The sequence below is a fragment of the Giraffa tippelskirchi genome, chromosome 1, assembly GCF_054371585.1.
Source record: "Giraffa tippelskirchi isolate mGirTip1 chromosome 1, T2T-mGirTip1v1.2.pri, whole genome shotgun sequence".
Lineage (NCBI taxonomy): Eukaryota > Metazoa > Chordata > Mammalia > Artiodactyla > Giraffidae > Giraffa > Giraffa tippelskirchi.
Window position 1 is genome coordinate 19,838,951 of NC_137275.1, and position 25,096 is coordinate 19,864,046.

A 25,096-nucleotide genomic window follows, 5' to 3' on the forward strand; every position below is an offset into this window, starting at 1 on the left:
GACAGCAGGTGGTTATAACTTTCAGGAGAAGCTGTGACAAAAGCGACGGGTCCTAAAGGCCATCAAAGAAGGAGGGAGCTTCTTTACCATTCCTTCCACTTGAAGAAAAGTCAGTTGTCCGAAGTTGTCTGAGGAAGTGATTGCCTTTTTGGTCATTGCTTTTCTTCTTTCTAGAATTACAGTTGTTGGCAATATGTGGATGATCTAAGGTGAACATTGGAGGGATGAGGGGTCAGAGGACTGCAAGTCAGAGGATGCAAACTGACTTGCATTGATGTGGTCCCCAAGCTCCTGTTCAGGGAGGCAGGCCACCCTTGGAGGAGACAGGTGAGCCCTGCAGGCTGCCTCTGAAATCTAGCTTCAGTCTACTCCATGAGATCTGAGGGCCATGTGGGCAAGAGTGCTGAAAGCCCTATCATCTGGGCATATTGAAGCTTTTCTTTGGTAATTAGTAGGATCAGAGGCTTACTTTTTAAAAAGGATCACAGGAAATTTCCATAATTGCTCTAGAGATAATAAAATTGTGCTCTGGGAAGGATGAGGGGAAAGGACAGTTAGGGAGTTGGGGATGGACATGTACACACTGCGATATTTAAAATGGGTAATCAACCAGGTCCTGTTGATTGAGCACGGGGAACTCTGCTCAATGTTAAGCGGCAGTCTGGATGGGAGGGGAATTTGGGGGAGAATGGATACAGGTATATGTACGGCTGAGTCCCTTTGCTGTCCACCTAAGACTATGACAACGTTGTTAATCGGCTATACTTTAAAGTAAAATTAAAAAAAAAAAGTTCTAAAAAACTGTGCTCTGGTTTACGTATTATACTTATTAGGTATCAGTTTTGTGTCAGGCAGTTAACTAAGTGTTGAGGATGCAGCAGAAGTGTAAACACACGTGGTTTCCTCCTTCATGAAGCGCACGGTCCAGGGATCAGCCAAATATAAATCAACCAGTAGGTCAGTCAATAAGTATTTATTGAACATGCATTATGTTCCAGACACGGAAGATATCCAAAGAAGCTAAGCAGACACAAATCATGCAAAGAGATGTCAAATGGTAACTGATGAAAGCTAGGTAAGGGAGGTGTTCCGTACCGGGAAAGCCTATAATCCAAGCTTAATAGCCAGGGAAGGCTTGTTTGGAGATCTGAGAGATGGAAGAGCTTCACCAGGGAAAGGGGACAAGAGTGCATACCAGGCAAAGGGAATAGCACATGCAAGGGCACTGCGGCAGGGAGCTTGGTGAGCATGGGCGCAAGTGGAAGTCATCTGTGGTTGGAGTGGAGTGAGAGGGATTGGTGGACCAATGAAGGCTGGAGAGTAGGTGGGAGCTAGTCAGGAAAGACATCCACATACAAGTGAGAGGAGTCTGACTTGTCATTTTTCTCCTTAGAAAGTCTTTCTTTTTGCCCTCAGCATAGCACCGTGTTTAAGAGCATGGGTTCTGGAGCCAGACTGCCGGGGTTGAATCCCTGCTTCTCCCACTGACAAACTTAGTGACTGTAAACATGCTGCTTAACCTCTCTATGCCTCAGGTTTTAAATCTATAAAATGGTGAATAGTGCCTGCCTCATAAAGTTGTTAGGAAAACTAAGTGAGTTTATATATGTAAAGTGTTTAGAACAATGCCAGACACTAATTACAAGCATCACATAATAATAAGACCTATTATTAATACTCTGTATAGCAGAGGACATCATTATTCACCACGTATTACCCAATCAGTTTATAGATAAGAAATCCACCCTGGATTATATCTAGAACACATAGATATGTAGATCACAAACAAACAAAAAAAAATCTAAAACAAGCTGTAGGTCTCTTTAATGTCTCCTTATGGTATGGAAAAATGCATTCCTCAAGTCAATTATCTTGGAAAAATCCTCTTTCAGAATTGAGAGAATTAAATGCTTTGTACTTTGCTCCATGTGTATTTGAAATTTGAGAAAAAAGTGTATTCTTGTTAATGATTCAGGTGATACTCAGAACTGACTAAGGGCAGAATGTACCTCAAATCCTTTCATCATTTTATCAGCTCATGAAATTTAGCACTCTGGATGGCAGAGCCAGAAACAGCCTTAAAGATCAGCTAGTCATTTGTTCTGATTTAATTGACTTGTTGGTTTCTCCATGAGGTGATCACATTAGAAAAAAGAGCTGAATGCCTAAGAATTTAATAGACAAGTTAATTTCACTACCACCTGCAGCTTCTCCTTTGGAAGGTGGTAATGCATTTTTGCTGATTTTTTTTTTTTTTTGGTAACTATTTCTGAAAAATAAAAATAACAAGTGACGTTACTTTGTACCTGTAGATTTGGTAACATGGTGAGTCATCAGGTCCTCTGTGTGCATAGTGGTATGTTACTGAACAAACAAACTTTTATTGAAAACTCCCTGTGTATGAGACCTTATGATGGATGCTTTTATATGATGCCTCATTTAATCCTCACAGTAATTATATGGAGTCTTGAAGCCTGCATTGCCCTTCCTCTGCCCTGCTCTGCATTAAGGTGGCCTGTATCCTGTAGCTATAATTCCTAGCCTCTCTTGTCCACAAGTTCCTCGCTGGGTTTGAGCACTGAGAGGCACTGGTGGAAGTGAAGGGTAGGGTGGATAAAGAAGTCATATTTCTCACATGTTTCTCTGCCTTGGGCTGCATCTTCTGTATGGCACCAGCTCCCATGGGTCTGACAGATGATAGTTCTAGCTTCCACTTGGTAGATCCACTCCTAGGCTCTAATAAACATTCTCTCCTCCCTTGGTGTCTCCAGCAATGGGTAGGTAGACCTTTCTGCTCTTGTTCATCCCTGGATTTCCCCATTGTCTGATCTTTGGCTTATAATCTCCAGTACCTGTATAACCAGTTCCTGCATTAAACTCCCTCTATTAAAAATAATTGAAGTAAGTTTCTTTATTTAGGCCCTTACTGCTAGATTTCAGTATAATTATACTTGTTTTGATTGTTTCCAATATATGAGGAAACCGAAGACTATACAGGCTACATGTCACAATATTAAACCCTTTATCACAAATCTACTAATTAGACTTGGCCCTACTAAATTCATGTACACTTCATCTATTATTTCACTGTGATAGCTTCATGACTTTATAGAAAATGGAAACCTTTTTCTATAAGGGAAAGCCCCCCTCTGGGCTTTCCTGGTGGCTCAGATGGTAAAGAATCTACCTGCAATGCAAAAGACCTGGATTTGATCCCTAGGTCAAGAAGATCCCCTGGAGAAGGGAATGGCAACCCACTCCAGTGTTCTTGCCTGGAGAATTCCATGGACAGAGGAGCCTGGCGGGCTACGGTCCATGGGGTCACAAAGAGTGGGACTTGCTCAGTTGTGTCTCCCTCTAGGACCATTAGTATTTGAGGGGTTCTGCTGCAATCCCACTTTAGCTCAGTTGGATTGATGACTTATTTCAGGATGAATTTAACGGTCAACATCTTACATCTCTCCAGAGACAGAATGATTTGACTTCCATGCAGCAGATCAGAAAAGATGCCCGTTTGGATGAAATTATCCACAGATCCGTGGAGCCACCAAGTTCTGGCAACTCTTCCAGGCCAGGTGACGGATTCCCTTTGTTTCAATTCAAATAGAAAATTGAGATCTTCATTCCTGGATTTACGGAGTCAGGATAGGAAAACTCAAATTATTGTTAAGTCCCACATAAGATCAAAGACTTTGGACTTTACCATAATTTTAGGCATAATTTTTAGGCTCTTTTCATAGAAATAAATCATAGGCTAAAATGTCTGTGGTCTGAGAACACTAAAGGAATCCTAGGATACCACTGATTTACATATAGAGACTCTTCATATGAAGAAGTTGGCATTCTAAAAAAGACAAGTAAAATGCTAAACCAGCAGTAGAAAAATAGCCTCTGAATTCTCTCTTTCTGTTTAATAGTAAGAATAGATAGAAGGACCAAGTACTGCTTCACGTGTGTGTGTGTGTGGGAGGGGCACATGTGCGTATGTAGGGATAGGGGTACAGTGTAAACCATCAACGCAAGCAATTGAGTGTGTTTAGGGAAATAGGTAAAATTGTGTTTGTTGAACTTACAGATGAGGAAAAATGTCTGGATTAAGGGTACCATTCCAATACTACTATAGATTGTATACATAGCCAATACTATATAATACTATGTGGTAGTTAAGAAGAAAGATGAAGACTTGAATTGAGTGACTTTGGAGTAGAAGCTACAGGTGGATGCACGAGATGACATGGAGGCAGAATTGATCAGATTTGATCATTGATGGGGTAAGAGGTAAGGAGGGGAGAGAAAACTTAAGGATTATTCTGAAGTTTGGAGTCTTCATGACTCTATCTTTTCTGTTCTCATATAATGTGCTCTGCTTCGTTGCTCAGTCATGTCCGATTCTTCGTGACCCCATGGACTGTAGCCCACCAGGCTCCTCTGTCCATTGCAATTCTCCAGACAAGAATACTAGAGTGGGTGGCCTATCCCTTCTCTGTGGGGTCTTCCCAACCCAGGGATCGAACCAAGGTCTCCTGCATTGCAGGTGAATTCTTTACCAGCTGAGTTACCGTGGAAGACTTTTTCATATAATATCCAAATAACTTTGCGCCCTGTTGCAAGACTTTCGTATTACAACCAGAAACTGGTTGATAGTCATTCTTCTTCGATGAGGACAGAGAAACCTACCAAGTGGCCTTAGTGCAGCCGCATTGCCGTATGTGAGACAGAGAGCAATATGGAGATTATGAAGTCATCAGTACTCCTGACCACGTGCTGAGATCATGGATGTAAAGTAAATGGGGCGCCTTGCATCTCATCCCACAGAGAGTGACTAAAAACTAAGGGGCTTGACAGTAGTTTTAGATCTCTAGTTTAAACAGTAGTTTAAAGATCTCTGGGTAAGAATTTTGTACAGAGTTAGACAAGGGATGTGGATAAGGAAATGGCAACCCACTCCAGTATTCTTGCCTGGAGAATCCCAGGGACGGTGGAGCCTGGTGGGCTGCCGTCTGTGGGGTCGCACAGAGTCGGACACGACTGAAGCGACTTAGCAGCAGCAGCAGCAGACAAGGGATGAGATAATCACCCACCTCACTGTTGCCTGGATCAGAAGTAAGCCTTGCAGGGTGGTTCTCATACCTAGTGTAGCCCTTCAGGACTACGCTAGGTGTGAGGTCTGTGTGCTGCCTACAGGCAGGTCATGCTTCTGCATCTCTGTCCTTGCTTCTGCTGCTCCCCTCACCTGCAGGACCTGTTCCTCACTACTGTTCAGATCCTTCATCCTCAGAACCTAATGCCTCCTGCTGCCTGGGGTCCACCACAATAATTTGCTTTCCTTTAACCTATCACAGTGTGTGTATTTCATTTTTTTTTAATTGGGGTATAGCTGTTTTACAGTTTTGTGTCAGTTTTTGCTGTACAGTGAAGTGAATCAGCTCTGTGTATACACATATCCCCACCCTCTTGGACTTCCCTCCCACCCTCCCATCCCACCCCCCCAACCCATCCCACCCCTCTAGGTCATCACAGAGCACCGAGCTGAGCTCCCTGTGCTATACAGCAGCTTCCCACTAGCTGTATATTTTACACATGGTCGTGTATATATGTCAATCCCAATCTCTCAATTCTCCCCAACCTTCCATATCAACATGTTTTCTACATCTGTTTTCTATGTCTGCATCTCTATTCCTGCCATGCAGATAAGTTCATATGTGTCATTTTTCTTTCTAGATTCCACAGATATGAGTTAATATTCATTGCAGCACTGTTTACAATAGCCATGGCGTGGAAGCAACCTAAATGTTCATATTCATCAACAGATGAGTGGATAAAGAAGGTGTGCTATATATACACAATGGAGTATTACTCAGCCATTATAAGGAACAAAATTGGGTCATTTGTAGAGAGACATGAATGGACCTAGAGACTATCATACAGAAAGAAGTAAATCAGAAAGAAAAAAACAAATATCATATAGTTAATGTTTTTTGTACTTCATTGTATAATGCATTTTATTATCCTTTCATTTTCCAATTGCATTAGTCTTGTCTTTCAAGTATCTCACAAACTCCTTGAGGGAAGAACTATTTCTTGCCCCATCCTTCACAACAACTGTCTAGAGTGAATACTTGTTGAGCAGTTGGTTCAGTGTGAAAATTTTGCCCCAGTCTGCCCTAGCTCCTGGCCACCCAGTTGGCTTAGCTCCCTATGGCTTCTTCTTGAGCTACTGGGCAACCATCACCCAGTACAAGTTCTGAACATGCAAATATTCATTCCAGGACATAAACAGCGCCAGATATAGTAGTAAGGGTGGAGGGAGAAAGAAAGGAGAATGCATGTAGAAACACAGCTTGTTCTTTGACCTGGGAGAACTTGTTTGCCAGAAGTTATTGAAAACCAAAAGCTGCGCAGAACAATTATCAGTCTGTCTTCAGACTCTGGGATGTCTTAAAATAATAAAACAGGAGGAAATGACATGAGCCAATTCTTGGTGGGACTTTTGGGTTGAAAGTATTTCTTGCTTTAAGAACATTCATTAGCCACGGACCTACTGTATAGCACAGGGAGTTCTACTCAATAGTGTATAATAACCTATATGGGAAAAGTATCTGGAAAAGAATGGATATGGGTATATGTATAACTGAACTGAATAACTTTGCTGTACATCTGAAGCTAACACCACATTGTAAATCAACTATACTCCAATACAAAATTAAATTAAAAAAAAAGAACATTCATTAGCTTCAATATCAGTATGAGAGACCAGTAGTTATTATTTCTTGAGCCAGGAATGTTGTAGCAACTTGTATTTACATGCTGAAGTTTTTAACATCAATGTAGGTATAGCATTCTAAATTCCACTAAAATGAGAAAAGTTTGATCTAGAGGGTTTAGGTGACATTAATGTATTGCCTCCTTCAAGAAGCCTTCCTTGAACATTCAGGATGGGGTAAGAGCTCTGTTATATCTCCCAAGAAACCTATGACTGTGTTTATCATAGCTCCTACATATTATTTTATGTAGTGAAAATGTTAGTTGCTCAGTCATGTCTGACTCTTTGTGACCCCATGGACTGTAGCACACCAGGCTCCTCTGTCCATGGGATTCTCTAGGCAAGAACAGTGGAATGGGTAGCCATTCCCTTCTCCAGGGGATCTTCCTGACCCAGGGATCAAATCCAAGTCTCCGGCATTGCAGGCAGATGTTTTACTGTCTGAGCCACTGGGGAAGCCCTCCATAGTTTTATGTAGTAATACAAGATAATGATCTGTTTTATCTGTCTCCTCTGTTAAGATGCAGCTTCCTTGAGGATAGAGAAAGTTCCATTTCTAAGTCCAGTGCTTTTTTATTCTTTCTCTGTGCTACACTGTGATTTTCATACATGCCAGAGACCTGGGAGTTTTAAACCACAGAATGCCTTTCAGTCATTGAGAATGAATTACTAGCTTTATTATACAGTCAGGGTTACTCAGTGTATCCTCTTTCTATATGTAAGGTAATACTTAGGACATTTTCTTTCTTTTCAGACACCCACCCCACTGCATGTTAGTGGATGGGAAGGCTCTGTTTCCAAAAGTTAACATCACAAGAGGATGGCTTATAGTTATCATTGCCGCCTGGCAGAAAGGTTGCCACGGACACTGGAGAACATTCACGGTTAATTTCATACAACCATGACTAATGGGACAAATCGCTCAGCTATGGAGACTCTTCAAACTGAAAAGGCATAAAGAGATGTAAAGCGGGGAGCAGATCATGGGCTCTGCCCCGGGATTCAGAGGAGACTCATAGCCAGGAGAAAGCAGGCAACTCTGACTCACTGTGGGTGGTGTTGGACTCAGTTGTTGCAGCTGGACTGACATCTGCAACACGTGATTGACATTAGCGCAAAGAGGGTGTGTGGCAGGGTCCACCAGGGTTTGAACCCATGAGAACAGCAAAACCATCAGTGAGCCCTCTCTTTCTGTCTAAAGCCTATCTAGGCTCACCTGACTTAACTGCACATCTGAGAGGTGCTGTGCAGTGTCTTAGATCACACAGAAGATTAGAGGCCAGGCTGGGACTGTTAATTGGATGGTCTGACTCTTCATAGATTCCAGAGAAAGACAGATTTTTAAGAAGTTGTGAAATCATGTTAGGAACAACCTGACTCTTGCTTCTTCAAAGCACAGAAGGTCATTGGGGTGTTCAGTGACTGCAGTGATTTGACACGGCAGTTTGCCATTGTTTTCTGAAGGTGGTTTCTTACAGATTAAGTAAGAAAAATATTGCAGTAGGACAGTCATCATGCATACACTGATCTTTACTGATGTATAAGAAGCAACGACCATGATGCACGCAAGAAAGCAATGTAAGTGGGTTCTCTTCCTGTACAAGCAACATTCTGCCCTACAATCAGGAAGCAGTAGTGCATTAATTGTTGTTGTCATTCAGTTAATAAGTCGTGCGCAATTTTTTGAGACCTCATGGACTGTAGCAGGCCAGGCTTCCCTGTCCTTCGTGCATATGTGTGCTAAGTTGTTTCAGTCCTGTCTGACTCTGTGCAGCCCTAGGGACTGTAGGCTCCTCCACCAGGCTCCTCTGTCCATGGGATTCTCCAGGCAAGAATACTGGAGTGAGTTGCCAAGTCCTCCTCCAGGGGATCTCTCTGACTCAGGGATCGACTCGCATCTCTTATCTCTCATGCATTGGCAGGCAGGTTCTTCACCACTACAGTCACCAGGGAAGCTCATCCCTATCCTTCACTAGTGCATAATTAAGACTATAATATTCTTTAGAATAATTTTTGAAAGATAGTAAACAGCTTGAATTTGCTAAACACTTCACTTACTCAACATGCTTTGAGGAATCCTGTTTCATTTGAACTTCACAGCTATTTCTGCATAACTCAGGAGGCAGTTTTAGTGAAACAAATGAGAGTGGCTCAGTTGTGTCCAATTCTCTGTGACCGCATGGACTATACAGTCCATGGAATTCTCCAGGTCAGAATACTGGAGTGGGTAGCCTTTCCTTTCTCCAGGGGATCTTCCCAACCCAGGGATCGAACCAAAGTCTCCCTCATTGCAGGCAGATTCTCTACCAGCTGAGCCACCAGGGAAGCTAGGAAGCAGTAGCGGGCCCTCATTCTGTAGATGAAGAATCTAAAACCAGAAAAGTTTGGTGATTTGCCCAAGATCACACAATGTTTACTGTCAGAAATAGAACTAGAATTTTGCTTCTTTACCTCATGTTTTTGTGTAGAAAAGTTCACCGCCTCTTGTCTAAAATGCTGAAATCCAAACAAAAACAGCAGGAGTCTATTTTTATCCCTAACTTATTTGGTGGCAGAACTTCCCCTGCCTTGACCTACTTTGGTAACAAAAATCTGTTCTGAGATGCTGTAAAGCTCTTCATTGTCCTCTTAGGGAGAATGTTCATGTTTTATTACAGAAATTTTAACGTGTTCAATTACCAGATGTCCCAAACCAGTATATTGTCTTTGTTATATGAGTCATCTTGTCTTTCTAAAAGTCCACACACACAAAAAAAAATTCTTATTTTAGATGCACATTTGAACAGAAGAGTTTTTGATAATAATTGTCACCCTGAAGTAGACTGGCTCTGCCATCTAATAGTCAGGAAATGAAGTATTTCTATTCACCAGATATAGTTAATAGTCAATATAGGTGTCATATGTGCATTACTATGTTGAATAAATTAGACTATAGTAAAATAAACTTGATACCAACCCAGCAGTTGTTGTGAGGATTAAATAAGATAATTCAGGTAAGTCATTTGGCACAGTATCTGGCTTACATGACACATTCCGTAACTTGAGTGTCAGCTATTACCTTTCTTTATAAACTTTGCACCCCCAAGAGTTAGCAGTGACAAGTAGAGAGGTTAAGTAACTTGCCAAGGTCACATGGCTAGTAAGTGGTGCCACCACGACTGGACACCCAGGCTGTCTCTTCCACCCAAAGCATATGCAAAACCAGTAGGGTAGAGATAATTCTGGGATCTTCCAGGGGACTCTAGAAATCCTTCCAGATCATCATTATGAAAATTAATTACCAAATCATTGGACTGGAGCATGTGGAAGTGCTGTTTAATAGCCTGCTGGGTAAGCCAGCTTTTGCTTGCTATGGACAGAGAGGGAGGGAAGGAGGAGAGAGAGACAGGAGAGAGAGAGAGAATGGGGGATGATTCCTGACTAGAGAATACTTTATAAATTAAAATGTTGGGATGCCTTTATGGAGTGATTGGCAAACCTCTATTCCAGAGAATTCCTACAAGAACAGTAACTTCCCTGGATGGATTCAAGAGATCTTTCTGGAAATTAGAGCAAAGACAATTCTTTTCTTTCTCAAGACTTTCCCCCCAGATTCTGTGAATTAGGCCAATGAAACCTGTGGTTTGGAGGGAAATTAATGATGACATATAGGTATGTGTGTGTGTATATATATATATATATATGTATATGTATATTAGGGGCTTTTCAAGTGGCTGAGTAATAAAGAATCCTTCTCCCAATTCAGGAGACCCAGGTTCGATCCCCGGGTTGGGAAGATCTATGAAGTGTTAGTGTGTCAGTTGCTCAGTTGTGTCCGACTCTTTGAGACCCAGTGGACTGTGGCCCGCCAGGCTCTTTCTTCCATGGGATTTTTCAGGCAAGAATACTGGAGTAGGTTGCCATTTCCTCCTCCAGGGGATCTTCCCCACCCAGGGATTGAACCCAGGTCTCCTGCATTGCAGGCAGATTGTTTATGGTCTGAGCCACCAGGGAAGCCTGTCTGTATCTGTATGCATATCTATATCTGTATGATGAGAATTTGCTGCTATCCTGCCAGCTCCCCCCACCCCCCACAGTGGCTTTTTTACCTTCTCCATGTCCTTCCTTTGAACCTAGGACTTGGGTTTTCCAACCAGGCTTTGGATGTGAGTGCGGAGCTGGGGGTAGAGTATGGAAGGGCAGCCTGGGATGCGGGGCGGGCTCCGGAGAGGAGAGGGGGCGGGGCAGCGGCTGCCTCACAAACGGCTTCTCATCCCGCAGCCCCGCGGCTCCTTCCCCGTCACAGCTCACATCCCAGATGGTGGGAGGAGGGCTGTGGTCTGTGAGGACACGGGCTGGCGAGAAAGCGAGCCTCAGGGCGGCTCGGCCCGAGATGAAGCGACCCGGTGCCATTGTGTTGGCAGCTGCTCCGCCTCCCCCGTGTGCCATCGCGTCTGGTCTCATTTGCGCTCGAGGAGGCGGCACTTGAAAGGTGGCCCCTCCCCCAGACTCCTTGACATTTGTCCAGAGATTAATTGGGCTAATCCCCTTCTTGGAAGAATGGGTTGCAGGGTGTGTGTTCGGGGAGGGCGAGGGGGCCGGCTGGGATTGAAGAGACGGGCATTAATGAAGGCGCTGGGGCTCGCTGGAAGCCTTTGAAGGAAGAAAAGAGCAAATTTCGCCGCTGTTCTCGGCCCAGGCTGACAGGTGGGCAGGGAGACTGCAGCTCTTCTGTTCTGCCCGGCTTTGCCAGAAGGTCTGTGCACACCAGCGGTAACGACTTTTGACAGCACCAGCTGTCACTCAGGGAGGCCGGGCTCCCAGCACACCTTGGCCTGCCATTCTCAAACTTGTAGCCAGGGCAGAAGGTGAGAGCCCAGAGCTGGGCCGTCCTGCTGTCCAAAGCCCACCTTGCTCAGATTCTTGTCTGGGATACTTACAAAAAGACGTTTACATTTCATTTTGAATCAAGCATGCAAAAATAAGCACCATTTATCAGTTGAGATTTTTGGCAGGGGACCATGAACAGTGTTTTCTTGTGCTTTATGCAGCTGTCCATTACTGGGAGGGAGATGCACAGCTTTTCACCTTATTGTCTAATAATTGTTGTTCAGTCCCTAAGTCATGTCTGACTCTTTGCAGCCCCGTGGACTGCAGCACGCCAGGCTTTCCTGTCCTTCAGTGTTTCCCAGAGTTTGCTCAAATTCATGTCCATTGAGTTGGTGATGCTCTCTATCCATCTCATCCTCTGTCATCTTCTTCTTCTTCTTCCTTCCATCTTTCCCAACATCAGGCTCTTTTCCAGTGAGTCAGCTCTTTGCATCAGGTGGCCAAAGTATTTGGGCTTCAGCTTCAGCATCAGTCCTTCCAGTAATAATAGCTAGCATTTACTGGGAGCTTATTAGGTGTCAAGGCATAATTCTAAACATTTTCCATGTGTTAATTAATTTTTTTGTTCTTAAATTTAGTCTTTATTTTATAGAGCTAGTAACCTGCCCAGAGTCATTTTAAATGGTGGCATCAAAACTCAAACTTCTACAGTCCAGCTTGCAACCCCACCCTCTTCACCCTCTTAACCACTGCACTAGGCTGCCTTGCTAACAGAGGAAAGGGAATAAGCATTTCCAAGTTTAGAACATGACTTCAGTGAGATTGAACAGTTAATTGAGGATTATGCATCCCAGGAGAACTGAAGATAAAGAGCCATGGAAATACTTTGAGGTCCCTGGAAACCTCTGAAAGATATGTGCCTAATTGCACTATAGGTAGAAAAATTCTTTTCCAGCTCCAGGATTCCAATCATGTGCTGTTTCTTTGTAACTTACTGCAGTCACTGGCATGATGAATATGAAAAGAGTGGTGGTTAATCAAATGAACTTGCAGGAAGAGAGTTCTTCAAGTAGGATTTATATTGATGCCCATTATAAAAATTATTAATAGTGAAGAGTTTTAAAAATGTCACTGCAAAGTGAAAGGAAATCTACAAAGGTATGAATATCTGTTCATCCTTTACCAGAGGTAAGATAACTAGGTCATGGAAATTACTTTGGGAGGAACTGAATCAACAGATCCAAATGTCAGAACAATGATTGGAGAGCTGCGGACATATATGTGGTTTTCGAGCACAATGAGGAACGTTTGACTTAAGAACGTCTAATTAGACCTGGTTTTCCCTTCTATGTAACTGCTATCCACCCAGCAGGCAGCACACACAGCCTCTCCATTTCCAACCGAGATTTTTTCCCCCTGTGTCATGAGGATTGATTTCCAGGCACTATAGAGGCCAATACAGATTCTCAAGTGGGGTAAGGAAGATAAGAGAGAGTAAATGTAGAGTCAGCTCATCTCCTGTTTGATCTTCAAAACATCCAAAGAAGGTATGCTGTCTTCACTTAATGGTGAGGCAACTAGAGATCAGTGAGGTTGCTAACTGGAGCCTCTCCAGTGAGTAAGTAGCCAAACTGGCTTTGTGCATAGGCGGTGACGCCCAGAATGGGGCTTTCACGCTGGGTCCACTCCTGCTTGTCACCATGTGTCCTGTGCCAGGTAGTAAGGATTGGGAAGGAAGGAGGGGGAAGCCTCATCCTGCCACCTTGCCCACCCCTGTTTGCTGCTAGGTCCTTTTTTTGCATCCAGAGTCAGTCTCCTTGCTATAATAGGGGAGAGGGGAAGGGGGGCGAGAAAGTAGGCATCCTTGCTTCCTAATTCCTCATTTTGTCCCTTTCTCCCAGTTCCCCAGCCAGCTCCTTATCTCCCAACTCTGGTCTCATCCCACGCAGAGCCTCACTGCTCACTTGGACCAACCAGAAGCTATACTGCTGTTGACTCCTGAAGATAGAAGTGACTTTAGATTTTTGCCTCCATCATGGGATGACCTCTAGGTCACCGTCACTCCATCTGCCACTCCAGGCACCTACGTGCCTGCTCAGTGGCCAGTGCAGTGCACCTGCCTGATGTCTTGTCTTACACAACAACCCCAAAACCAACCCTCCCCTCCCTGCCCTACTTTAGCAAAGATAAAAGAGCACACTCCAGGGTGAAAAAAAAAAGAAAATGACTTCAATCATCTTTACTGAACTAGGTCCGACACACAGCTGAGAGGTGAATCCTCTTGTGTCTTCTGGAAGCAGTTTTTCGGTAGTCATCACCCAGAGAGGGATTTGGCTGAAAGTTGGGTTCACCCAGGAAAAAAACTGATGCTTCAGTTTTTCAGAAGAGCACCTGTTCCAAACCAAAGATTTCCAAAGAAACTGGAAGCAGCCTCTTTTTCCGAGTTGGGGATCACTGGCCAAATCTCCTATTCCTCCGAACACAGAGTAGTTTCTAATAACATGCTCAGTGGTTTTTGCATGAATTCAGTGTCTTAATTCTCCAAAGTAATGCCATTTAGGGGCTTCTCCATTGGCTTAGCAGGTGAAGAATCCACCTGCAACACAAGAGACACAGGAGACTCGAGTTTGATCCCTGGGTTGGGAAGATTCCCTGGAGGAGGACATGGCAACCCACTCCAGTGTTCTTGCCAGGAAAATCCCATGGACAGAGGGGCTACAGTCCTTGGGGTCGCAAAGAGTCAGACATGACTGAGGCGACTGAACACACACACACACACGATGTCATCTACATTCATCTGACTTTATTTTAATGTGGCCCAACCTGATAGGTGACAGCATCAAACCCAACCTTTCCTCCTTGGTGCCTTGCGCGCCTATACCACATGGCGATCATTCACTCTCCTGGCTTCGACTCCGCCCGTGAACTCTGTGGCCACACAGACCCTGTTTTAGCTTACTTTGCATCTTAGCGTAACATCCTTCCACTCTTACCCTGTCCAATCCATTTTCCACACAGCAGCTAGAGAGAGCTTTTGAAAACATAAATCAGATTGTGTCGTTTTCTCGCTTAAAACTTTTCAGTCTCCCCACGGCCTTAAAATATGATACGCATGCCTGACTGGGGCTCCTTGCCTCCTGCAGGTCCAGGCTCTCGTCACTTCTCCAGTCTTGCTCCGGGCCTGCTGGCCTTTGCTCAGTGCTCTGCTGCCTCAGGGCCTTGGAGCATGCTCAGTTTTCTGTCTGTCTGGAATGCTCTCCTGGCTTTTGCGGAGTTGGCTCCTTCTCTTGCCTCAAGTCTTAAATGCTTAAATGTCACCTTAAATGTCAGAGAGACCTTTCCCTAAACGCTCCATATGATACAAGTCTTCCCTGTTACTTTTTATCTCTGCATTCTGTTTAATGTCTTTATTGTATATGCACAATCAGCAATTACTTTATTGCCTCATTTTGAGGGTTTTGGGGGTAGGTGTGTGCTTTTTTTTTTAATTGGAGTGTAGTTGCTTTACAGTGTTGTGTTAGTTTCTGCTGTAGAGCAAAGTCAGTCAGTCACACATGTACACGTATCCATTCTGCCTTGGATTCCCTTCCCATTTAGGTCACCACAGAGCACTAAGTAGAGTTCCCTGTGCTAAACCGTTAGTTGTCATTAGTTTTCTATTTTATGCATAGTAGAGTATGTATGTCAATCCCAATCTCCCAAGTTACCCCTCTCCCTTTCCCCTGTGATATCCACCCCGTTGGCGCATCTTGCACTCTCTGTTTCTCTTATTCGAATGCAGGCATCATGAGAAAAAGGTTGGCATCTGTTCACAGATGTATCTTCAGCACAAAGAGTAGTCTTGGTGTGGAATGGTATGTCTATGTGTTTAATAAATGAATGCTTGAAAGAACAATTGAACAGATGAACAATACAGTCATTACCCAGTGGGAATTATGTGTAAAGAGTCTACCAAGGGTTTGTAACTTCTGTGTATACTCAGGTGGAGACTGTGACCTCTCACATTTGTGAACAGACCATCCACAGGGAACTAGAAGAAAGGTAACTCTTACTAGGAGAGTGCTGCCTGAAAGCAGAGTTGGTGTTCAAAAGTCCCAGTGCTTCTCAGCTGCTCACCTTCTGCTGAATCCTGTATCCTTCCAAGTCCAAGATGGCCAGAGAACCTTTGGATGCTCTACATACAAAGAAGAATGAATTGGGAGGTTCACTCTTGGTTTGGGGAGATAAAGTACTTTTATAGGAAGCTTTAAAATAAATGCATGCTTAGTCACTCAGTCGTGTCTGACTCTTTGCGACCCCATGGATTGTAGCCCACAAGGCTCCTCTGTCCATGAGATTTCCCAGGCAAACATACTGGAGTGGGTTGCCATTTCCTTCTCCAGAGGATCTTCCTGACCCAGGGATCAAATCCATGTCTCTTGCATCTCCTGCATTGGCAGGTAGATTCTTTACCACTGTGCCCCCTGGGAAAGAAATTGATAAGTTGGGATCTGCCCCCAAAGGCTGCTACCTGATGCTGACCAAACAGGTTATTTGTACTGCCTGATCCAAAGCCCTATGAATCTCTTTTTTTTTTTTTTAATTTTTTTAATTCATTTTTGTCTGTGTTGGGTCTTAGTTGCAGGGTTCTGGCTTAGTTGCTCCGTGGCAGGTGGGGTCCTAGTTCCCAAACCAGGGATCAAATCTGAGTTCCCTGCATTGGAAGGCAGATTCTTAATCACTGGACCACCAGGGAAGTCCCACCATATGTCTCTTTTTTAGGCGTGTTTTAGCATCCTGAAATGCAAGGGAGTGAGTTTCACTAACTCTATAAACATTTAGGATGACTTATTTTTTGGTTCAGCCTGATGATCCCCACATTTAAAACAAAGTAAAGATGGCATGATCCCAACAGCCCATGGTGTCCCCTGTCCCTCTGTTGTTCCTCAGTTTGTGCAGCAAAGCCCTGGGAGCTACCATGGAAAATAATTTCCCCTAAACATCCAAGTTATTCAGATTATTTGAAATGCATTTCCTTGGACAAAGATGCTATTGTATTTTAAACTTTATATTTGCTTATACTTACAATGCTTAGCAGAATTTTCAGTGTGGCGTGTTGGTATAGTTCCTGTAGCACTATTAATGATAACTAACATGGCCTCAAAAGAGAAAATGACAAGGATTGTTCTAAGGAAAAATTTATTTCATCCCTGTGTTATCAGCTCTTTCGAGATTGAAAAATAATTTCCTAAATTGTGGCCTAAGGTGATCATCTCCTCCATACAGTCTCCTGTCTCAAAGAGTTGAAATCCTTGTTTTGTTTATTGCCTTTGAATCATTTATGGATTTAAAGCCACCCCGCTGAGCACCGACTCATCTCGGCCAGGTGCACTGGGCCTCAATGGCTTGGCAGTGAAATGTGGGGTCCCGAGCAGGGAAAGAGATGGAAACCGCATTCACAGTTTATTTGCTCACGGATGTTCACATAATAGCGGCTGAAATTTAAGAAGTAGCTTCTTTCTCTTTGTATCGGACAGAAACAAAGAGAAACAGTTGTGTGGGGGTTGGGAAGGCAAGGGGCAATGAAGCTGTGAGAAGACTCGGGAATACCTATGTTTACCAGCCCTGGAAAGAGAATAAACTCATTGACAGGGGTATTGATTTTCATTTCTGGAAATATACACTTGGATATTTGGCTGTGGATGATTCATCAGCAAGTGATTTTTACAGGAGGAAGAAACTAGGAGGGCTGATCATGGATGGGGGCTTGACCATTGATTGTCCCCGCTACCCCTCCCCCGCCCCCTCGCCCCATCCCCATCCCCATCCCCATCCCCATCCCCATCCCCTGAAATGCAGCAGGAGAATCATCACGTAGCATCAGGGTCATGACAGTGCGTCATTCTTTGTGATACTGCTAAGATGTCAGCTACAGATTTCTCCTCCGCCTGTGTCAGCACACTCAGCTTTGGTCTGTGTTTGCCACAGGGACCTGGCACCATGCGGTACTGAGTTCTCTGTTTTCTCATGCAAGAAAAGGTGGGGCAGCATGAGTGAAAGAGAGACACTGTGATTTTCTTGGCTAGAAGTGTAGAAGCTGCTGTCTTTCCTCTGATGTCTGGTGGCTCTGTAATCACGGTCAATGATCAAGTGAATAATTGCTTCTGAATTATGATTTTTATGGTCCGAATGGCTAAATTTCTTTCAGGTTTGGTTAAGTGTGCTCAATCACTCAGTAGTGTCTGACTTTTTTGTGACCCTCATGGACGGTATCCCACCAGGCTTCTCTTTCCATGGGATTTTTCAGGCAAGAATAATGGCGTGGGTTGCCATTTCCTGCTCTAGGGATCTTCCTGACCCAGGGAACAAACCCACGTCTCCTGCATGTCCTGGATTGCAGGCAGATTCTTTACCACTGAGCCATCAGGGAAGCCCCAGTGGTTAAGTGAGTCAGTGTTTAAGATGCTTTTCCAATATATTATGATTCTTCTAAAAATTGTATTTATCATGCCATATGTTAATTTCATGTCACCCTGAGGCCTCAGATTCGAGTTTCTCTCCTCTCTTTTTCCTAGCAACCAGCGCTTATTTCTGTTGAAGCATCAGTGCAGCTAAGACCAGGCCAACAGACACTATTCTATTGCTATCTCCAAGTGTCTCATTTTTATCAGTATGAAACTTAAACACTTATTAATACATGTAATTTGGCTCACATCCCTTACTTTCTCTAAAACTTTCACCTTGTGAATAGTAACACTCACTAGTCAGGGGAGGCTTGCTGCTGTACAAAACGACTCCCACATTTCAGTAGCTTAATAAAACAAAAATGTGTGTTTCTTATTCAGATGGGAGGGGTGGGGACATGCTCCATTCAGAAGCTCAGGGTCCTTCCATCTTGTGCTCCACCTTCTTTTAGAACTTCAGTGACTTGTCCATTCTGCTGGTGATGACGGACTGGAGGGTTAGTATTTGCACTGGACTGGAGCTGTTTATGGGTCAGACCTGAGGAGTTCACATTACACCCATTTTACATCACTTAATTTTATTGACTGTATATCTATGGTGAGTATTTGTTTATTTGTTTTTTCAAGCAATCACATATGTTGCTGGAAAATCCCATGGACAGAGGAGCCTGGCAGGCTGTAGTCCATGGGGTCACAAAAGAGTCGAACATAACATAGTGACTAAACAACAACCCACTATAATTGTATATACATATATATATATGTACATATATACATACATTCGGGCTACAGTCCATGGGGTTGCAAAAGAGTCAGAAACGACTTAGTGACTAAACAACAACAACCCACTATACTTGTGTGTGTGTATATATATGTGTGTGTGTGTGTGTGTGTGGCGTGTGTGTACATATATACACACATACATGTAGTGGGTACTTCATTGTTCACTGTTCTCAATGAAACAGTTCTCATGTTTAATTTGTCCTTGCTTTTAGTTCATGTTTAAGTAAAATACCTAGAGACCCTTTTCTAGAATTGGACTTTCTTTGATTCATCCATAAGAATGGCATTTCTACAGTTTCACCAGATGTCCCATAAAATCCCAGTTGATACCCTGATTTCAATTGATGATGATGCTTTTGGATTTCTGGCTTCCAGAAGAATGAGAATAAATTTCTGTTGTTTATGTCACCAAGCTGGGGTAATTTGTTAGAAAGCCACAGAAAACTAATACAAGCAACAGTCTCTAAATTTTTTGTTTTTATACCTGTCAGCAAAATATATATAAAATATGCGTACTCATAAATATTTGCACATAATACTCTGCCAATATATTATATACATTATATGATACACAAAATAAAAAGTAAAAATAAACTGTTTAGAAAGGAAATAAATGATATAAGTAATTTTGTATTACTAATGATATAAAAATCTTTTATTCCTACTAAGAATTATGTTTTAGTGAAGGCAATGTGATTGGATATGCTTCCTTAGTTTAAAATTTTGGCTTTAACACTTTGTTAAAGGTCTTTGTTAATACTCTGTTAAAGATCTGGTTCAAAGTTGAGTTTATTTCAATGTAACCATTATTCTAATAGCTATTGTAGCTGAAAAAAATACCTCACAAGGATATGCAAATCCAAAAGAAAGAAATACATCCTTGACTGTGCTTACTAAATCAGGACATTCTTTTATTATCCAATCCCATTTACTAATTTTACAAATGATTTTTAAAATTATTTAGTTTTAATTGGAAGATACTTTCTTAACAATATTGTGATGGCTTCTTTCATACGTCAGCATGAATTAGCCATAGGTGTACATGTGCCCCTCCCTCTTCTACCTCCCTCCTACCTCCTTCCCCATCCTACCCTTCTGGGTTGTCACAGAGCACTGACTTTAGGTTCCCTGTGTCATACAGCAAATTCCCACTGGCTGTCTATTTTGCATATGGTAGTATATGTTTCCATGCTACTCTCTCAAATCATCCCACTTTTTCCCTCCCCCATTATGTCCAAAAGCCTGTTCTCTAAGTCTGTGTTTCCATTGCTGCCATATAGAAAGGTTCGTCAGTACCATCTTTCATATATATATATATATATGTATATATATATATGTGTGTGTGTGTGTGTGTGTGTATATACACACACACACACATATATATATGCATTAATGTATGATATTTGTCTTTCTGACTTACTTCACTTTGTAGGCTCTAGGATGAACCTAGAACAAATGAGTTCTTAATATCATTCAGGTAATACATTTCCACCTTAACCTTGTCAATCAGTTGCTTTTCTGAACTAATCAGATGATGTCAAGTTCCTGAACTTTTAACAAATAGGTTCATCTCACATTCACCTAACAAATAGTTTCAAACCCTACTGAATGTCTTTATTGGGAAGATTTGAAAGTAGATGCAAGTCTTTAGAGAGAGCAGATAAAAGAATATTTTAAGTGGGACATAGTGTTTTCAGACAACAAAACCATGCAATCATGGAAGTATTCCTAGATATCTGTTTTCAAAATGTTCTCTTTTTTAAAAAAGCAACTTTTAAATTCATTGCTAAAATACTCCTCTCTCTTAGAGGGGTAGATTGAAAAGAAAAAGAGAAATCTTTGGAAAGTTAATTAGTAGATTTATTGTTTTGAAAAAGTATCTTCTAGATACCTACCAGGGTTCAAAATCTCTTGTATTATAGAAAACATCAGAATATTTGAACACTTGTACTATTGTAAAAGAGGACTATGAAACTCATTGTCAAATGTGACAACTCTTCAAAACTGCCATGAAATAGCCAGTGAACCTCTGTGGAGTATAGGAATTCCATGGATGCTGCCATTCCATGGCAAAATACTTGAGGCAGTGAATGACTAGTAATTGCATGTATATGGGTGTGGTTGGGGGGGTTACTCCAATTGTTTTAGATGAAATACTTATAATTTGGGACAAGAAAGATGTATGCAAGAAGAGAATAGGAGACTCTTTCCTTCCCTACAGAAAACCAAGAGATCTTTAAAAGAAAAAACATTTTGGGATTGACATATGCACACTACTATGTATAAAATAGATAACTAATAAGGACCTCCTGTATAGCACAGGAGGGGCTTCCCAGATGGCTCAGTGGTAAAGAATCCACCTGCCAGTGCAGGAGCTACAGAAGATGTGTGCCGACCCCTGGGTCAGGAAGATCCCCTGGAGGAGAAGATGGCAACCCACCCCAGTATTCTTGTCTAGAGGATCTCGTGGACAGAGGAGCCTAGCGAGCCACAGTCCACGGGGTGGCAAAGAGCTGGATACGACTGAGTCACTGAGCATGCACATATAGCACAGGAAACTCTACTCAATACTCTGTAATGACCTGAAGGGGAAAAGAATCTTAAAAAAGAGTGGATATATGTATATATATAACTGATTCACTCTTCTGTACAGCAGAAATTAACACAACATCGTAAACCAACTCTACTCCAATACAAATTAATTTTTTAAAAAAAAGCCATTTTTTTTCTTCCACAATCTTTAGGTCCATTCAAACTCCTAAACATTTCTACACTGAGGCCCGAATCTTCTCTCTGCTGCTGCTGATCAGTCTTAAAATAGCAGATGTTGTGCTTTAGTTGCTAAGTCGTGTCCAACTCTTTACGACCCCATGGACACGACCCCATGGACTAGAGCCCACCAAGCTCCTCCGTCCATGGGATTTTCCAGGCAAGAATACTAGAGTGGGTTGCCATTTCCTTCTCCAGGGGATCTTCCTCACCAGGAATTGAACCTGAGTGTTATCATAGTCCTGGGGTGGGAATATCAATGACCTGTTAAAAAGAAGGGACTCAAGGCCCAGAGAAGACACTCAACCCATCAAAGTTCACAGGAGTCAATGATAGCTGAGGACCTAGAACATAAACTGGAGCTTTATTCACTTGAACACCTGATTTTCCAGGACAGAGAGCAAGCTGGTTTCTCCCCAAAGGTGGAAACGTTTTCTGTGGTGTCTGACACTGCATTTTTCTTAATTACCTAGTTCTGGTGCTCACAAAGATTCCAGTGTGTCTTTGTGGGACTAAGAGAGAAAAGTCAGGCTGTTCAGATATGAAACACTACATGAGCTGAAAGGGACATATTATCATCAACAAACTGTCAGAAGAAATAACCATGAAAAATTGCCTTCAAAGAAAATGGATTTCTTTATCAAGAGGAATCAGAGTTTCCAAATACTGGGCCTTAATACATACCTTCCCTTGGGGCATAAAGTGCACCCAGGGAGTGAGTTGTATAGTGCGCAAGTCCTGGGGCCCCGTGAGCGTGAGCGTGGGGCCAGACACATCTTACGTACTCGACAGATATTCACTAGATGGGTAAATGCATTGGCTGCTTTTCTCAGCTTTCAGAAGCTTTTCACTGCTGGACTATAGCAAACCCTCCTCTAGTCTTCCTGGTTAAGATGTTGTAACACTAATGGAAGGGGCATGGAGTATGACCTATTGTTTACAAGGCAGATACCATTATTAGTGTGCTTTCACCTTTGTCCTAGAGGCCTGACTTACTGTGTTGTCAAATAATGGTGAGTTGGCCTGGACCTACGCAGTAGTGGCCATTCACCTGGGGCTTTGCCGGTAGCTCAGATGGCGAATAATCTGCCTGCAATGCAGGAGACCCGGGTTTGATCCCTGGGTCAAGAAGATTCCCTGGGGAAGGGAATGGCTACCCATTTTAGTATTCTTCCCTGGAGAACTCCGTGGACAGAGGAGCCTGGTGGGATACAGTCCATGGGGTGAGGAAGAGTAAGGGATGACTTGACTAACACTTTCACAAGCACTTTTTGAAGACCTGCTGTGGCCAGACATTAAGCTATGCTGGGGGAGTACAAAGATAAATGATTTAGACTCTACTCTCAACTAGTTCATTATTTAGTACCTGGCAGCCCCCATAGAAGAGTGGGGGTTGTGGGAAAGTCTGCCAGTATAAGGGCTGCACTAGGTATGTGTGCTTGAAGGAAGGCTGTGCTGTTGGTGTGTTCTATGGACCCCTTGGGATCTAGTTTAAGATAGAGTTGTCAAAATTGAATTTTCATGATATTCAGGGAAAAAAAGGAGAAAGATGAAGCTTTTGGGGCTCACTCTTTTTTAGAGAGAGACTTATTTTTTAAAATTCATTTATTTTTGGCTGCTCTGGGTCTTGCTTGCTACACATGGGCTATCTCTAGTTGTGATGAGCAGGGGCTACTCTCTAGTTGCAGTGTGAGGACTTCTCATTGTGGTGACTTCTCTTGTTGCAGAGCACAGGCTTTAGAGCACTCGGGCTTTTAGTAGTTGCAGCATGCAGGCTCAATAGTTGTGGCTCACAGGCTCTAGAGCACAGGCTCAGTGGTGGTGGTGCATGGGCTTAGCTGCATGTGGAAGCTTCCTGGACCAGGGATCAAACCATGACCCCTGCATTGGCAGACAGATTCTCATCCACTGTACCTCCAGGGAAGTCCTGTGGCTCACCCTCCATTCCCTAGGCAATAGTCAATTTCCCGACCCAAAGATGAGCCTGAAAATATCACTGTAGCAGCGATATGAGAACAGCAGCAGAGCCAAGACTGGTTTTGGGGGAGTGGGAGCTGTGGAGGATGGTAGTGAGGTTACAGAGAAGAAACTGTGTGACAGATGTGCTGCGTATAAGGATGTAATCAAGAGTTTATAAATAACTAATGTTTATTGAGCACTCATCATCTGTCAGGCCCTGTTCTCAGCACAATACATTCATTATTTCCTTGAATCTTTACAACACCCCTATGTGGTTGATATTATGATGATGATGGTGTTTTTCAGGTGCGGAAACTGAGGCATGGAGTCACAGCTAGGAAGTGGTGGGGGCAGGTTTTGAACTCTTAACCTCCACTCTGTGCTTCACTATACTTGACAGATTGAATGTAAGAAGTGCACTGAAGGGAGGGCCCAAGGTTAACACTGGGTTTCTGGCTTAGAAACCACTCCCCATGATGGCTTCGCTGTGGTGGGGAACACAGAGGATGAGCAGATTGGGGAGGCCGGGAAAGAGTGTGGGCTGGGACAATTTATTTTAGAGACCGAGGCATCTTTGGGATCTGCAGGTGGAGAGGTTCAATTAGCCCGTGGCTTATGGTTCTGGAATTCAGGAGAGAAATCTGAGCCTAGAGAAGTTGAGCTGGATCTGAAGAAACAAACAGAAACCAAGAAACAAATGAAAAAAACACACATAGCAGGAAACGAAACATTTTTAATAATACTTGAAAATTTGACTTTTTGTTTGAACTGTTGATATCCAGAGTCACCAGATAGCCCAGTCCTCAGAATTTATGCAGCAGCAGCCTTCATGCATAAAGGTGATATATCTGACTTTTCTCATTAGGAGGTCAAGCTCTGAGTGATACATATGCATGTGGACTCAGTTGCTCGGTCATGTCCGACTCTTTGCAACCCCATGGACTGTAGCTCGCCAGTCTCCTCTGTCCATGGGGTTTTCCAGGCCAGAGTACTGGAGTAGGGTGCCATTGCCTTCTCTGATAGATATATCTAGATGTAAACATATAGGTATATCTAGATATAAACATATATAGATATAAACATGTATACATCTATCTGATGTTGGACAGGGAAGCCTGACGTGCTAGAATCCATGGGGTGGCAAAGAGTTGAACATGACTGAACGACTGAACTGAACTGAACTGAGACCTATCTATCATTCTAATCTTTTGGTAGCAGTAATGTATTTACAACCATGTATCCCTAGTCTTTCCCTCAGCATTTATGACACCATTGACCAGCATCATTGGTAGAGTTTATGTCCACAGAACTAATCAACCTACACAGACATCAGAGGCAGGGCCTTGGTCCCCCTGGCATTGCAAGCCCACCAAAGGGGCTGACCCAGCAGCACCACCAAGAGAGAAGTGATGCTGCTGACATTTTTATGAGCCTATAAAAATAATGTTTTGGAGCTTATCTATTCCATCAATCTACTTCCAGAATGGATGGAACATTCTATATGGTGAGGCAGATAAATCAGCCGCATGCCTGTGCAGTTCTTTGTTCCCTGTTCAACAAAAGGGGCTGC

General features: G+C 43.0%; 1 protein-coding gene and 1 long non-coding RNA gene across 2 annotated transcripts in view; both read left to right on the forward strand.

Moving 5' to 3' along the window:
- Positions 1-25,096, forward strand: part of LOC145515391 (uncharacterized) — a 674,380-nt gene that overhangs the window by 543,967 nt on the left and 105,317 nt on the right. The gene's annotated exons all lie outside the window — the stretch shown is intronic.
- Positions 11,054-15,842, forward strand: LOC145543141 (uncharacterized). Its single transcript, XR_014080485.1, has 2 exons — positions 11,054-11,234; positions 15,555-15,842. It is a non-coding gene; the product is annotated as an uncharacterized LOC145543141 (long non-coding RNA).